Here is a 17230-nt window from a genome sequence, read left to right as displayed (position 1 = left end):
TATATGGTTGACTTTCCATGAAGACTAGTTGACTCCGAATTTTCGCTGTGGCACTGTCAGACAGCAGGCTGCCGCTAGGTGGTGCTACATTCCAGAGAGTGGACGGAGGCTGTGTCCAGTTCAGCTTGCAAGAAGCAAGCTTCCTGCAGCTCCTGGCAGTGGGAAAGTTCAGAAGTGGGGAGGCTGGGGCAGGTGAGAAGGGGGGACTCCACACCTGCTGCGGAGAGAAGGGAGGAGAGAGAATCCATCACCTTAGCTGGTACCTGATGCTTCCTGCCAGGAAGCAGGCAGTCAGAAGAAGGGGTTCACCAGCGAGTGAGGTGGAAACGAGTCAGGGCCACAGGCTATCAGAAGAGCAGCATATAGAGCTCTTGGTAGAGAGGGCCTGCCCAGTCATGTTTTGGTGGAGAAACACAGTCAGTGCCCAGGACTGGGACGGCAGAGCTCAGATGTGGGCTGTCCGGGTCAGGGAGGGCTTCCTGGAGGAGGAAGGTCCCAGTGGGCAGATGAGGTCTGATTCTGTGGAGCTGAGTGCCAGGCCTTGGTGCTTGGATGGTTCAGTTTAGCAGGAAGAACCTAGGACATCAGGAGACCCGAGCGCGACCACGGATGACACTGTGGGCGGTGACTGCCTCTCTCCTGTCTCCTCTTCTGCAGGCGACCATAGAGTGCACTGTCCACACCAGGACAAGTAAAAGGGAGTATTATTAACCATTACCCTGGGACAACAGGGGGAAACTGGGACAGCTAGCAGGGCAAAGCAGGACCTGTGATCACCTATCATATCTGAAAATGAATTTCCTTCTAAGGACCATCTTACTCTGAGTCATCTGATGTTTGGCTATAACGGAAGCACAAGGCTGGGACACAGAAATAAGGCCAGGTGTCCTGGTTCTGTCACATTGTGAGATGCATAGAAGCTTTGGGTGGAGCTCACTCATTGATCCCTGGTTCCAATCCATCCATCCATCCATCCATCCATCCATCCATCCATCCATCCATGCATCCATTGATCCCCGGACTATACAGATCCAATATATCCATATGAAGCACCCCAGGTCCTGGTCCTTGGAGAGTTACACAGACACACCCCTGTCCTCAGAGGAGAGGTACGGCTCCCTCTGCCTGGCCGGGGCTCTCTCGTGCACTGGTTGGGCCCTGTCCCCCTCCCTGATCCTTTCCAGCTCTGCCCCTGAGGAGCCCTGCCCTGTCCACACTCTCTCCCTTGGGCTCCTGGTACATGGAGTGGGCCTTCCCTGGGAGGATTTCTAGGGAGGACTTGGGAAAGCCCCCTATTCTGTCTGGCCCTGCCTTGCCCCCTCCCCTCCTCATCCCACCCCAGCTTCTCCATCCTAACAACCTCATGACAAATTATCCCACAACTAAGTTAAATTGGCCGCTTCATCAAATGCCGTGATTGTAGGGTAAGGAAAGTACATAGCTCATTAATTCAAATCCAGCCCCTCCCCCAGGCCTCATCCTTCCTCCCTTCACTTATTTCTGGAGAAGGGACTTGGCCAGAGAACAGCTGCCTCTTTCCTTCAAGGACTTCTTGGGTGAGGGAGAAACTTGAGGGCAGAAGACAGTGTGGTTTGGACAGTCAGTCAGGACAGGGCATGAAACCTGCAGTCCTCACACCTCCTGGGATCCACCAGCAGAGGGCGCCACGGGGGAGAGCCGCCCCTTTCAGCTCAGGCCCAGTCCTGCAGGACTCCTGGGGGATGAAGAGGAAGCTTGGGGGAGGGTGCTTCCTCCTCAGGCTTTTCCTTGTGGAAGGAGGGGCAGATCTCTTCTGGAGACCCTTTCTGGAGCAGGGGAGGGAACAGCCCTGCCAAGAACCAGGGTCCCCCCCTACGAACCCCAGAAGCCTTGCTCAGCATCAAGTGTTGTGTGTGGAAGGAAGGCGAGTTCCTCTGGATGCTGGGGTGACCTTGCCTTGACCTGATGGTGGGGATTCTGGTTTCAGCCAAACTGCAGGGTTGGCATCTCTAAGGGGAGGAGATTCAGGGAGACCTGTTCAAGATTCAACAAAGGAAACTGGTTGGTTGGAAGATAATGTCGTTCTCCATTCAAGGGCCCACCTGTGGCCAGTGATAGGAGGGGCCTGGGGGAACCGCCCTTTCAGAGGGTCATGAAGAATTCATCAGGCTTTTGTGTCTGCCTGCCTCTGTGCTCGGAGCAGAGACAATAGTGGGGCTGGGGGGCCTTTGTCTCCATCCCTACAGAAGCAGTGTCAAATGTTGGCCACTTGTGGGTGGGGAACCTGCCTCTCTTGGGAGTGGGGCAATCCTGTAACTTGATGAGGGGCACCAAATTCAGGGCTAATTAGTTGGGAATTAAATTTTCCGTTTGACTTGTCCAGGCACCTAAAGTCAGGAGAGTCCATTGGGAGGAGAGATGGTGTCAACTGTGTGTGCTTCCTTGAACCTCACATGGGGAAGAGAACAGGGAGTGCCCCACAGGTACTCATGGTCAGAAAATCAACCAACCAAACAACCAAACAAACCAGCCAACAACAAAAAAAAATGGTAATTATATATTGAATGCTTTCCTAATGAGGGGGTAAGCCAACCACTTGCCTTAAGATGGAGAGAAAGGGTGCTTACAGAGACATCAAGAAGGCACATTATTCTACAGGTTGTTTCAAGCACCTACTATGTGCCCCGTACTATGTTGTGTCCCATAGCTATTCATGTACTGTCTGAAATTACACCATTAGAAATTCATTTCTTTGTGATTTTATGACTGTTTAATTAATTTAGCATTTACCAAGCATTAACTGAACTCACCCTTTATGGCAGGCACTATTTCAGATGTGAGGCTACATCTTGGTCCTCAGGTTTCCTTCAAGACTGAAGTACTGCAGGTGCCAAGCTTGAGGGAAGGAGGCCGGAAGGGAAGACCCTCGGGGACTAGCGGTTGGTGCCGGGACAGGTGGGAGGGGGCAGCGTGCAGAGCGTCTGTGGCATCAGCCAAGGTGGCAGGGTTGGCTCCCCTTCACGCCGCCTCCCCCTCGGCCTGCTTTAAAAACAGAAGACGTTGGGATGGTTCTGGTGATAAGTGAGGGCTGGGGACAGGGGAGCGGTGTCCTGGGTTTCTCTGGCGCACACCCCTCCCGTTCCCCGTGTTGAGGGGGAAGCCGGTACCAGAACCTGGCGGAACCCCTGGGCCCTCACTATCCACCTCTAGCATCAGCTGCCCGCTCCTCCCGAGGTCTTCCTGACCCCCAGCTGTCGGGGTCCTCTGTCCCATGAGCTTCGGAGACCCCTCCCCTGCTTCTGGCCGGAAACCTTGGTTACAGGTTTACAGCGGAAGGTCCCCTCTTCCCCTCCACGCTGGCGTCCAGCCTGTTCACGGAGCGTCACTGAGAGCGTACCGCAGGCTCTGCGCACACAGCGGGGAGCCGGCCCTCCAGCAGCCCCAGTGTGTGTGGGGCGACGAGGGGACCGAGAAGAGAGCCTGACCGCACAACAGGGCCTGTGGTTTGGTCTGAGGAGGGCTGGGAGACACACACAGGCTGAGGTCCCACCTCACTTGGAAAACTGTATTGACCCCAGGAGCGCTTTAGGCAGGGAAGGGCATGATCTCTGAGGGAGCCCGTCAGGGCTCCATAAACCCACGGGAATGACGCTGCACCCTTGTTAATTTCAGACCAGATCAAAAGCAGTCCCGCCCATCCAAGGTTCTCCAAACGCTCACGTGGGGCTGGGCTCTCAGAAGCTGTCCTGGCCCTCTCCCCTAAGCAGTCCATCTTCCCTGTAATCCTGAGCTCCCACCTTGAGGAAGGCCCCCCCCTTCCTTGGACTTGTCTGTTCCAATCCCATTCCCAAAGCAATCCCCCAAATCTGCACTATCCTGAGAACTCTTTGGAGGTCCCTTCATTCCATTATTATTTTGACCTCGTTTTCTCTTCCTTGAGTGCAGCCAGGGTGATGTTGGTTCCTTGTCAGCCGTCCAACGGGAGAGAGGAGGGCGGGCGGAGGAGAAAGCCCAGGAGCCGTCTTCGGGTTCTCGAGCCTCCGGCCCGTCTGCAGGTCACCGCGGCAACTTGGACACCAGGGGGCGCCCGAGCGCCGGGGTTCGCACGGCCGCTCCTCCCGGCCAGGCTGGTGCGGCGCGCGGCGGCCACCAGGGGGCAGCAGAGCGCGGAGTCGCGGGCGCGGGGCGCGGGGCGCTGGCTGGGCGGTGGCAGCTGCGTTCCCGGCTCCGAGCGCAGTTCTCTGTTAGGAGGGTAATTTAGAGCAATTACACCGATTATTATTGCTTTTCTAATTAGCGCTTTTCCTACAGAATTAGCCGAGTGTTTATTAGGAGCTGCTTGTTGCCAGCAGCTTAACTGCTTCGCTGCCGGCGCCGGGCGCCGAGAGCGGGGAGGGGCAGCACCGCCCTTGCCGCCGCGTGAGGCCGGTTGGTTATGTGGTTTCGCATAAAAGCACGGATTAAATATTCATTCTGCTTTGTTACATATAGCATTAAATTTTTATCAGCTGTATGTTTTCCTTGAAGTTTCCCCTGCGTGTTAACATTCAGGCGGGCAGCAGAAAAACTCCTGGGCTTTGGCGGTTGGGGAGGACAGACGGGGACCCCGGGGGCGTTGGGGCCGGAGGGACTGGGTGAGGGAAGGATGGTCACCTCTGACATCTGTGACACCTCTAGTCTTTTCCCAAGCCTTGTGTTCCCGGATCCTCAGAACCCGCCTAGGAGGTAGGCGGGGAAGGAATGATTCACCCCTTCTGATGGGTGAGAAAACTGAGACCCCCGCAGTGAGGCGTCTTGAGTGACATCCCCAGGGTGACACGAGGCCAGATTGTGGAGTCAGGCTTGTCTTCTCCAGTCCACTGTAATCTTTGGGAGCTTCCAAAACCAGGCCCCTCTGGCCCCCGGGACACCGCCGAGGTGCCCCACCCAGACCTCCCCTCCCACCGGGGAAGGGCAGGTTGGAACTTTCCTAGGCTCAGTTCCAGCTAAAGCCGGGCGCCAGGAGGCAAACATGCCTACATTGTGCTCCTGGATTCGGCCGCCTCCTGTACAGTTGCTCCTCTGGAGCCCTTAACCAGGAGAAGCAGCTATGGGGTGGTGAGAGGCAGAGGAGAGAGATGTCGGGCTTATTGGGTGCACTGCCTTCAAGTTGGGTAGCTGCTACTTACCTCCCCTCGGCAAGGGGAGGGGCTGCCCTCACGTCATGAGCCTTGCGGACCCCAAGTGAGAAACACTAAACACACACGTGCACCTATAGCAGAACCAGAGGCTGCTGCTTGTGTGTCTGTGTGTTTGATCCACTATCCAAAAGGCTTCTTGGAAAAACACCCCCCTCCCGCATCCAAGTGTTTGTTTACAGCTCATTAACCACTTGATGGAAAAGCTGGGGTGGGGCGAGGCAGGGAAATATTGACAGAAAACCAATCAGAAATGAAGATGAACGATCTCCAAGGTGTTCCTGTGGGTCAATAGGGAAATGGGATTTGAGTTTGAAAAAAAGGGTCTGATAAGCTGAGATTTTATTCCCCCGTTTGTCTCTGCACAGAGCGAGGCCCACCAGAGTTAAGGCACCCTCCTGCGGATTCGATTCGGGGGACGGGGCTCCGACTGGGAACCGGTTAGCCTCCTGGCCTTGGTTCCTCATCAGCCCGGGGAGAATGGAGGAGAAATTCAGGCTGATTCACCTCCCCACCACTGTCTGACTGGTCAAACTGGGTCCAGGACATGCTCCAAAGGGCCTTCCCTACGTCCCACTCTCTGCCTGTGTTTTCATTTGAACAAGATCAAGTTTCTCTGGTGGGAGTGACAGGGGAGGCAGGCGGGTAGTTTTAAAGAAGTCCCCAGGTGCCAGAGGGTGAAGAACGCGCCTGACCCCGGGGGCCCCGGAGGCCGGGCAGCTCTGGAGTTGCTCTGGCCACAGGGGCTCCAACCACAGGGCGGAGAGGGTCTGGCTCAGACCCCCTCCCCATTCTGCTTGCAGCCTTCCTGCTTTGCCTTCACGCTCTCCCAAGTGCCTGCCTGGCAAGTGGGTCAGACAGGGTAGAAAGGTGCTTTAGCTACTGCCTCTTACCCTGAGCACAGCTGGGTGCCCCCCACCCTGGCCAGAGTCCCAGGGACCCAGTACAATGCCTCCAGTGTGTCCTGCTCCAGGCTGCTGTGGCCACCTGGGTGGGTTCCCTGGTCCCCCTGCCCTGGAGGCCTGTTTGGGGCCTGGGCACGTTGGGCAAGGCTGGACCGCCAGGCCTAGGGGCTGGCCTCCACAGGTGTACCACACAGCTGGGTGCCCCCCTGCTCTGCCCCCCTCCCTTAGGTACTGCCGCTTCCAGCCACCTCTTCCTGGGTCTTTTTCTACTTTCCACCCTGCAAGAATCCTTGGGACCAAGAAGCAGACCAGGGCATGGCTGCCTGTTTGAAATGGAGAGAAAGAAGAAACAAAGGGAGAAAACCCAACGTGTAGTCAGGGTCTGTGTTATGTCTGACAGGGCTTTACACAGGGAGTGTCAACTTGGTGCTAGGGGGCTTGTGTGGAGGCTAGGGACCTCTGGGGACAGAATCTTGGGCCACCGCAGCTCTCTGGCACGGGAGGGACATGTCTGTCACATGTCTGTCTATCCTCTCATGACAGTGGTGAGCCTGGGCCCACTCAGCTCTTCACTTACCACTGACATTTTGAACTAGTCACCCACGGGCTCACAGGGCTCTATGCCAGGGTGCCTCCACCTTGGCAGTACTGATACTCGGGCCCGGATCATTCTTTGGTGTGGGGCTGTGCTGAACATTGTAGGACGTTTAGCAGCACTCCTGCCCTCTACACACAAGATGCCAGAAGCACCTTCCTCTCGTCCCCCGTTGTGAAAATCAGTAATGTCTCCAGACATTGTCAAGTATCCCCTGGGGACCAAAGTCATTCCCGGTTGAGAACTACTGCTCTACACTAACCTCCTTTAACAAACGCCAAACTGATATCTAGAGATGGGATGTGACATATGAAACATAATTTAAGGCAAAATAACAGAGTGGGCAAGTGTTTGGATTCCGGAGTCAGCCATACCTAGATTCAGATTCCATCTGACTACTGACTAGGTCGACTGAGATCAGAGGCAAGTAACCCCTACCTGCCTTAGTTTGCACATCTATTAAACGGGGATATTAATATTTCCATCCTTATGGGTTGCTGTGAATATTAAATAAGATGATTATATGCTCAGAAAATTCCCTGATTCCTTGCAAGGGTGCAATTAACGGCAGCAAATATCAGAATCAGAAGATAAGTTCTGGACTCTTCTCCTGACTAGAAATATGAAGGCCTAAAGAAGGTACCAGATGATGGCATTCTGAGGACACACTATAGCTTTCTTCCAACCAAAAAATATTATCTAAAAGATGTAGAGGCTTTTGGATTTATATAATCAGAAAACTAGAGATCACGGAAATCAAAATTTTGTTAGTTGAAATTTTAAAAATCTCAAAATTGTTGGACTGAATTTCAAAATGAGCACAGGTGAAGGAAGAATAATTGCTGAAACATCAAGGCAAGGATTTTTCCAGGGATGCAGTGCAAAAGGTAAGGAGATAGAAAGTATGAAAGAAAAGCTCATCAACAAAGAGGACACATAAGTGAGGAAGGAGTACCAAAAGGAAAAAAAATAGACATAATGGAGGAGAGGCAATTCTCAAAGAAAAGAAAATTTTTCCAGAACCAAAGAAAGACACAAATCCTAAGATTTAAAGGGCTGGTGCATGACCAGCAAAATTTTAAACCCACAAACATAACCATGTTATAGTGAGATTTTAGAACACAGAAGATGCAGGGGAAATCCGAAAAACCTTCAGAGAGAAAAAGAGTGACATACATGTGTATTAGTTTCCTAGGGCTGCTATAACAAAGTCTCACATCCTGGCTGGCTTAAAACAACAGAAGTGTAATTATCACAGTTCTGGAGGCCAGAAGGTGGAGAGCAAGGTGTTGGCAGGGTTTGTTCCTTTTGGAGGCTCTGTGGGAGAATCCCTTCCATGCCTGTCTCCTGGCTCCTGGAGATCCTTGGCGTTCTCGGCTTGCAGCTGCCTCAGTCCAGCCTCTACCTCCATCTTCACGTGGCTTTCTTCTCTGTGTTCTCTCTTCTTCTTCTAAGGATGCTAGACTATGGGTAGGTCCACCCTGAAGGATCTCATCTCAAGATCCTTAACTTAATTATATCTGCATACACCCTCTTTCCAAATAAGGTCACATTCACAGGTGCTGGGGGTTACGACACCCATAGTGTTGGCGGGGGGACACTATTCAACCCACTACGCATAGGAACAAGAATTGAATTGATATCATACTCCTCATCAGCAAAATTGGATACAAGAAAATAATGGAGCAATATTTTCCAAGCTCTGAGGGGAAATGGCTTTGAACATAAATTATCATTCAAGTGTGAGGTAAAATGAAGCCATATCAGACAAGTACGGACTCAGAACATTTACCAGCCTTCCAATTCTTCTTTGGAAGAATTATTGTATTTGGCTAGCATGTAAGATGCCTTCCTTTCCCCATCACCTCCCCTGCCAACAAAGAAAAAGTAACCCCAAAGTGCCTGGCATTAATATATTTATCTAAATAGATTTGATTTATATTGTCTAGCAAACTGTCACATTCATATAGACAAAAAGTATTGCTAGGGGTAAAAGAGCAGTTTGCTACCCTGTCTCTCTCCATTCTAAATATTTACTCCCCAAAGCAATAAAACTCTCAATGGTTCTGGCTATTTCTTCGCTATTTACTTCTATATTTCTCAGTTTCTTGTGTATGTAGCTATTTCTTGATTTCTCAGTTTTAAGAATTACCTATTGACTTTCAATATGGAAAATTAGATTTTAGCTCTCTCTGCCTGTTTTCTCCCTCACCAAACACATGTACTTGTTCTTCCCCCATCCTCCAATATAGCTCTATCACAAGTTTTGGTTAAAATCACTACTGGGTGCTTATGTTAGCGTGATTATTATAATATTATTCACAGCTAAATCATGTAGGGTGTTATGATTATAATTCTTTTTTCTTCCCTCTGGATTAGTACTGGTTTTCATTTCTATTTGCTTAGTTTCTATACCTGTTGGCACAGAAGAGCTAACCCATACTCAAATTCTGCTACAGACAAGAAAATCTCTCTCTTCTCAGTATGTTCAAATGTGGTAACTATTGTATCAGCGAATACCCTGGAATTTTTCTTCACCTCTTTGCTAGTTTGGGTTCCTGTTTCTTGGATCCCATGTCTTTCTTTTTCTTGGTTTACTTCTTCATTTTGGTGAACTGCATCATTCAGTAGTCTCCTGTGAATGACGAAAAAAAAAAAAAACCCTCTCATTGGAGGGTATGATTGGATAAAGAATTCTCAGTTGGAGAACATTTTCCCACAGACTCGTTTTTTCAAATTGAAGAATAGTTGATTTACAAAGTTCTGTTAGTTTCAGGTGTACAGCAGAGTGACTCAGGTATATATATACATATATACATTCTTTTCAGATTCTTTTCCATCATAGGTTATTATAAGATACTGAATATAATTCCCTGTGCTGTACAGTAGGTCCTTGTCCCCACACTTTTAACAGTATTGCTCTGTTGTCTTTTAACTTCCAGTATTGCTGTACATATTTTTTAAATTAATTAATTAATTTTATTTATTTATTTTTGGCTGCGTTGGGTCTTTGTTGCTGTCCGCGGGTTTTCTCTAGTTGCGGTAAGCGGGGGCTACTCTTTGTTGCGGTGCGCGGGCTTCTCATTGCGGTGGCTTCTCTTGTTGCAGAGCATGGGCTCTAGGCGCCCGGGCTTCAGGAGTTGTGGCTCGCGGGCTCTGGAGTGCAGGCTCAGTAGTTGTGGCGCATGGGCTTAGTTGTTCTGCGGCATGTGGGATCTTCCCAGACCAGGACTTGACCCCGTGTCCCCTGCATTGGCAGGCAGATTCTTAACCACTGTGCCACCAGGGAAGCCCCTATTACTGTACATTTTTAATTCCAAGTCATTTGAATGTGACCCTTTATTTATTTTTATTTTTATTTTTTTATAAATTTATTTATTTATTTATTTTTGGCTGTGTTGGGTCTTCGTTTCTGTGTGAGGGCTTTCTCCAGTTGCGGTGAGCGGGGGCCACTCTTCATCGTGGTGCGCGGGCCTATCACTGTCGCGGCCTCTCCCGTTGAGGAGCACAGGCTCCAGACGCACAGGCTCAGTAGTTGTGGCTCACGGGCTTAAGTTGTTCCGCGGCATGTGGGATCTTCCCAGACCAGGGCTAGAACCCGTGTCCCCTGCATTGTCAGGCGGATTCTTAACCACTGCGCCACCAGGGAAGCCCACCCTTTATTTTTAATGTGATCTTTTTCTACTCTCTGCAACCTTTTAGGATTTTCAATTGATTCCTGCTATTATTAAATTTCACTATAATGTGCCCTAATGTAGGCACATAGTCATCCAGTTAAAAAGTAAAACAACACCTCATTTCTTAACCTCCTTGGCAGCTAGGCATAACTTATAAACATAAATAGAGTTATTGTGTTCCAGAACATCTCCTTGAAAGGATGGGGTGCCCTACATTTTCTGCCTTCTTCTTTCCTGCTGTCTTGATGGAGATGTAATGGCTGGAGTCCTAGCAACCATACTGAAGCATGAGGTAGCTTTGGGGACAGAAACCATGTTCTGTGAAGCAACAAGATAGAAAAAGGCTAAGTTCCTGACACCATGCAGTGACCACACTAGACCTGGACTGATTCCCTTTGGGCTTTCTTTTACATGAGAGAAAAACACATTTCAATGTTTTTGTGGATTTTTGGTTGAAGAAAGCCAAACTTATCCCTAAATGATAAAATGGACAAAATAATATATTTTCCTTCATGAAATCATTTTTTTAAACACTTTCAAATAACTCTCAATATGTGTAGGATAAAAGCATGTAATTATTTTCCCTCAAAATATATCTGAATGAAATTGAGATGGGCCTCATACAACTGAATATCTCACATGCAACCAAATACCAAATAACAAATCTATAGGGAAGACACAAAAAAGTGAAAAGAAAGTAGTAAAACTTGTGGCTTATTCTAAAAAATGCTTAAAAAGTAAAAACCGGAACAAAAATTTCAGATACTATCAAACATGGGAGATACCAGGGTGAAGGTGATGAGGGAAGGAGGGAGTGGCAGGCAGTCTGTTCTTAGTTTGAGTTACGGGATGAATATAGATACTGAACATTTGTAGGTATTATAGAAATGCAAGGGATTGCTGACAAAATTTTAAGGGTAGGCACTAGAAAATTAGAAATAGAGGGTATAACTTTTAAAATATTAGAAAAAATGGAATTAAATGAAGACAGCTCAAACAAATTACCAAAAGGCAGAAAAATAGGTAAAAACCAAATCAGAAAGCATGATAAATAGAATATACCCAGAGACATGCACACACAGCATTGTTAGAATAACTCTAAATGTATCAGCAGTCACAATACTTGTGAATGAGTTATATTTTTAAATTGAGTGTTTAAAAACCCAGTGTCATGAAGTTTTCCAGCAAGATACACATATAAAGCTAATGGAAAAATTAAAAACAAAAGGAAAGGTGTAAAGATGTGTATCAGGGAAGACTCATAAAATGGAAACAGAAAAAGCAATATTAACAGCAAACAAGGGTTTCCCTGGTGGTGCAGTGTTTAAGAATTCACCTGCCAATGCAGGGGACATGGGTTCGAGCCCTGGTCCGGGAAGATCCCACATGCCGCGGAGCAACTAAGTCCATGCACCACAACTACTGAGCCTGTGCTCTAGAGCCCACGAGCCACAACTACTGAGCCCGTGTGCCACAACTACTGAAGCCCGCGCACCTAGAGCCCATGCTCCACAACAAGAGAAGCCCATGCACTGCAGCAAAGAGTAGCCCCCACTCTCTGCAACTAGAGAAAGCCAGCACACAGCAACGAAGACCCAATGCAGCCAAAAATAAATAAATAAAATAAATGAATTTATTAAAACTAAAACAGCAAACAAAATAAAGAGAAATATTTTATGTTGTTGTAAGGAACTCCTTGTTAAGATGATATATAACAATGATGAACCATTATGCACATAACAAAAAAACTTGAAAATATATAAAGCAAAAACTGATAGTACTGCTAGAAGAAATAAATACAATATCATAGAGACTAACTTCTCAACAGATCAACAAGACAGACCAAGAAGACAATCAAGTAAAGATATAGAGGATACAAATAATATGATTAACAAGGTGGATGAAATATAAAATGTATGATGTATACTGAACAAATAGAGAATACAAATCCCTTTCAAACATATATGAAACATTCACATAATTGTCCATGTGTTAGGTCACAAATAAAATATCAATACATTTTATAATATGACTATGATACCTAAAGGTCACATTCACTAATTCTAATGCAATAAAATGAGAAATCATCAACAAAATGATAGCAAAAATAAAATCTGTGCATCTGTCATTTAAATAACATAGTCCTCTAAATAATTATCATGTTAAAAGGTTGATCACAATGGGAATTACAATTGTTAGAATAAATACAAGAACACAATATATGAAAATACATATGGTGTGGGTATTCAGAAGATAATTTAAAGCCTTAGATCCATTAATTAGAAAACACCAAGTCTGAAAGTAAATAATCTGTGATTTCAACTCAAGAAATTCAATAAAGAGCAACAACAGAAAACCAAAGACAATAAATGAAGGAATTAATAAACATGAAATCTCAAGTGAATTGAATAGAAAACAAAGAGCAGAGTTAATTCATAAAATCAAAAGCTTATTTTCTCTTTTAAAGACCATTATAATAGACAATCCTTTTCCAAGATTGACGAAAAACAAGAATTGATAAAAATAAGCAACAGTAGGAACTAAAAATGTGTCTAATTACAACAAAAGGAAGATAGAAAAATAAATTATGATTTGCAAAAAAATGTTCACATTAATATTTCCACTCCGACCCTCAGCTTTCTCATGTCTACAAATATACTATAAATACATTAATAAAGTGGTTACTTTATTAGTAAAATTTCATGGTCCACATTAATGTTCCTTACTTATGTATCTTTAGATTGATAAAGGGTGGTGTTGTATTTTGTATGTATGTCAGAGTTTTCATTCTTCTTCTTTTAAAGGTCCCCTCTCCCCCCATGGTTTCATCCATTGTGGAAAAGTCACATGTCAACTGGCACCTCTTATGATGCTCTGTCTCACTCCCAATTGACTCGCACCATGGATGTTTGTTTGGTGGGTGTATCCACGCTAGACTCTTTTGGTTGTAAGAGACAGAGCCTGACTCAGGAACAAAAGGCCTTTGTCAGGTCACGGTTGAACTGGATTGGGAACAGGAAGCTGTCAGGACCCAGGCAGGAACGGTCTCCCATCTTTCTCTCTCTGCATCTCTAAGCCCTCTCCAGTCTTCTCCCTCTGCCAACAGCCTTCCACATCATGCATGTTCCCTCATCCTGCCAGCTGAACATGGTTCTGACTCACTCCACCTCCCTCACGGGCTGCCTCTCACTAGTCTCTGGTTTAAAACCTTAAGAGAGGGTTCCTCTCATCTCCTCACACCAGGCCTTCACAGGTCACTGTCCCCCCCAGGGCAGGTCTGCCCTCGAGCTGGGTGACCACCACTGGTTCAGTCAGGCAGGACCAGGGGTCCCACAGCACAGAGCAGGCAGTGTGGGCAGCAGGGGCTCTGCTGGTCAGTTCTCCTTGGAAGGGAGCATGGAGGTGTCCAGCGTGACTGACGTGTCTGGTATAGGCTGATGTGCTAGCCTGGGAGCATGGCCACAGTCTCCCTGGCAGGTCATTCAGAGGGTCTGGGTCTCTGCCTCCCTGTTTGATTCCAGCCTTGGCCGTCCCCTCCCAACCCCTGGGAGAGGGGCGTGAGCTCTGAACCTCTCAGAATGTGAGTACTGTGTGACAAAGCCCTGCCTCATCCTCTGAGACTAGGCATCCTTGGGCTGGGATGGAGCTAGTGACTCCCTACCGTCTGACTGGGTACAGCTGCTGCTTCTTCCCTCCTTGGACATGTGGAAAATGCATAGCCCTCTACAAGGTCTCTGGGGACACCTCCCCGTGGTCAGGACCCAGCACAGGCAGCCGTCACCTAAAGGCACACTTTTGGGCTCTGAAGTAAGTCACCCCTCATATTCCACTTAGCTGAAGTGCTGTGCCCCTGACGGATCACCAGGGCCCACGGTGTTCTGCTATCACAGCATCTGGGGTCGTTCGTTCTGTGGTTTGATGTTTGCTCCCTCCCTCCCAGGCCATCCTGGGACCTTTGGGAGGTGATAAGGCCATGAAGATGGAGCCCTTGTGAGTGGGATTAATGCCCTCAAAAGGAGAGACACGGGAGCTTGCTCTCCATCTCTCTGCTCTTGCCCTGTGAAGATGTAATGAGAAGACAGCCATGAACCAGGAATGAGAGGAGGACATTTCTGGCTGCCTGATAATAGGTTGGGCCAGACCATATGCCTGGGACAATGAAATGAAGGTAGAAGTGGCATGTGTCACTTCAGAGCAGAGGCTTCCAAAACCCTCTTGTTGCTCTGTTATTTCTCTTTTCTCCCTGCCATGGGCCCTTCATGTCTAGAATGGTGGCTGCTCCTTCCACCTTGGTGATGAAGTGAAGAAGGTCACATCCAGCCTGTGATGCTCATGAATGTGGGTGAGAGGTAAAGCTTTGCTGCTGGAAGCACCTGAGGTTTGGGGTCACTTATCACAGCAGCCTCCTTAGCCTGAGCTGACTGATAGAGCACACGCCCTCCTGCTCTGTGATCTCCCATTTGTTTCTGCCTCCTGCATTAGACTTGAGAGCAGGGGCTGGGCCTTTCGTTTACTCAACAACTAGTTGACAAGCATTGTGCTAGACCTTGGGGATGCAGAGACAAAAAGATAAGTCCTTGACCTTGAATTGTCCAGTCTGTTATGGCTGAATGCCTGGGTCCCCAAAATTCATATGTTGAAATCCTACTTTCCACTCTGATGGTATTAAGAAGTGGACTTTTGGGAGGTGATAAGGTCATGAGGATGGAGCCCTTGTGAATGGGATTAGTGCCCTCATAAGGGAGACATGGGAGCCTGCTCTTCATCTCTCTGCTCTTGCCCTGTGAGGATGTAATGAGAAAGCCATGAACAAGGAAGCAGGCTCTCACCAGACACTGGATCTGCCAGCACCTTGATCTTGGACTTCCCGGTCTCTGGAACTGTGTTTGTTGTCTAAGTCAGCCAGGCTATGGTAGTTTGTTATAGCCACCAAAACCAAGACACCCACTAAAGGAAATGTGCCCAAGGAGCAAAGGAAACCAGGGGAAAGGGATCCATGGGGATGGGGAGGGCCAGGACAAGTGACACATAAACCATGTTTACAAAGTTAAATAGGTCTGTCTACACTTCTCAATTAATTTATTGATTTGTGCCCCATTTCATTCCAGAAAGGTCTTGAAGGTGAAGCAGCCATTGGGTTTTTGCCTGTGGCTCCACTGCTAAGCAGAGAGCCTGGCACATGACGTCTGCCAATAAACACTGCTGAGTGTCGAGGGTCCCTTTCCTGCCCTTCCTTCTGCTGTTGCAGACCAGGCCTCCTACTGCTCTCTCCCTTCCTAGGTTCCAAGGATTTAGGCTTCCTCCCGCCAAGCGAGAAGCTTTTCTGACCCACATTAACATCTGCAAGCAGAGCCACTGGCCTCGCATAGCAAGAAGGTGGGCGTTTGGGGTGAATGTTTTTCCAGAACACATATTCGGGATCTTTGGAAATCCTCGTACACCTTCCAGGTTTGATGACTCAGACTGAAGGTAAGAGAGAGACAATGTATAAATGGCATTTAAAGTAAATTATTAACGTTAAGAACCTCTTTATTAGACAGTCGTACGCAAAGGAATTTTATTTCAGATCCTCTGACACATGACAAATGGCTGCTTCAGATGGGAAGTAAACTGCGTCCTCTGGCAAGCAGAACAGAGGGCTGTATCAGCTGGGGGAAGAAAATCCAATTTGCTTTTAAATGCCATTTACAGACTGTTTCTTTCATACTAACAACCCAAGTTGAGAACATAAAGTTTAGACGTTAAGAAACTTTACACAGACTCTGCCTAGTCAAGGAGCCTTCCTCAGCCGAGGCTGGGACAGTGTGGGCATAGAGCAGCCCTGTTTTTCATGCATCTTCTTTATCTCTGATATGCCAGGGGTTTGTGGAATAAACTATTTTGCCAGACAGTGAGCAGAACATAAAATCCTCTGAATTACATCCTACTTAGGAGTTTCCAAAAGGCGGCTTTGAAACAAATTCCCTAGGATAAGTAGTCTAGGAAACAGTGTAGCTAATATGTGTACACACACATAGTCAACAAAGCTTGTCTTCTAACTGTTTAAATAGCCAGAGCTGGGAGGAGAAATGGAAATCGTAGTCAACAGCCCATTCTGCTGGCTCTTTTTCTCCCTACCCCCCACCCCTGCCGAAGCAAGTGGAAGATGGCAGGCTAGTTTCCGGTTCCCAGGCTGGGTGAGCAGAGGGGTGGCAGAGGGGTGTCATATTGGATGGAGGGCTATGTGGGCAACTGGCTGGGGAGTCAGAGCTGGCGGAGTTGAGGCAAGGCTGGGAGCAAGGCCAGAGGGACAAGGGCCTGGAGGCAAACAGCCAAGACATGGGCAGGTGCTCTGAAGCCCAGGAGGACTGATGGGGTCAGTGGACACACAGCACTGAGAGATCACAGGGTTTCTTGGGAGTGATGTGATGGTGGTGGGCATTCAGTGGTTTGATGGTGGTGGGTGCTGGTGCAGGTGGACATAAGGGAGAGATGAATGGGACAGAGACTTAGGGACAATGTGAGGCAAGGCACGTGAAGAGTAGGGAGCGCACAGACTCCTGAAGTCAGGGCAGGCAGTCCCCACAACTGCCTACGAGAGAAGACAATGAGCTCATGTCTATCTCAGCCTCAAAGGCTCTGCCTGAATTCTGTCACTGGCAAGAGTCATTTAGAGGTCATGCTTAGCCTGGGCTCTGCAAGTGGAAGCAGGTTCAAGACAATAAAGCCTTAACGGCTTGTGAATGGTGACTGTGGGATTGGAGTCAGGGCAGATCATGACGGGGGCGGGAGTGGAAGTGGTCAGAGATGCAGCCCCCCAGTGTCGGGGAGAATACAGTGGTCCAGCATCTGAGTGCTGTGAAGATGTGTCTTGCTACCAGCGCAGGGGAGTCCAAGGGCTTGTTACTATGGTGTTGC

The sequence above is a fragment of the Balaenoptera musculus genome, chromosome 14, assembly GCF_009873245.2.
Source record: "Balaenoptera musculus isolate JJ_BM4_2016_0621 chromosome 14, mBalMus1.pri.v3, whole genome shotgun sequence".
Classification (NCBI taxonomy): domain Eukaryota; kingdom Metazoa; phylum Chordata; class Mammalia; order Artiodactyla; family Balaenopteridae; genus Balaenoptera; species Balaenoptera musculus.
This window is presented reverse-complemented; position numbering follows the sequence as displayed.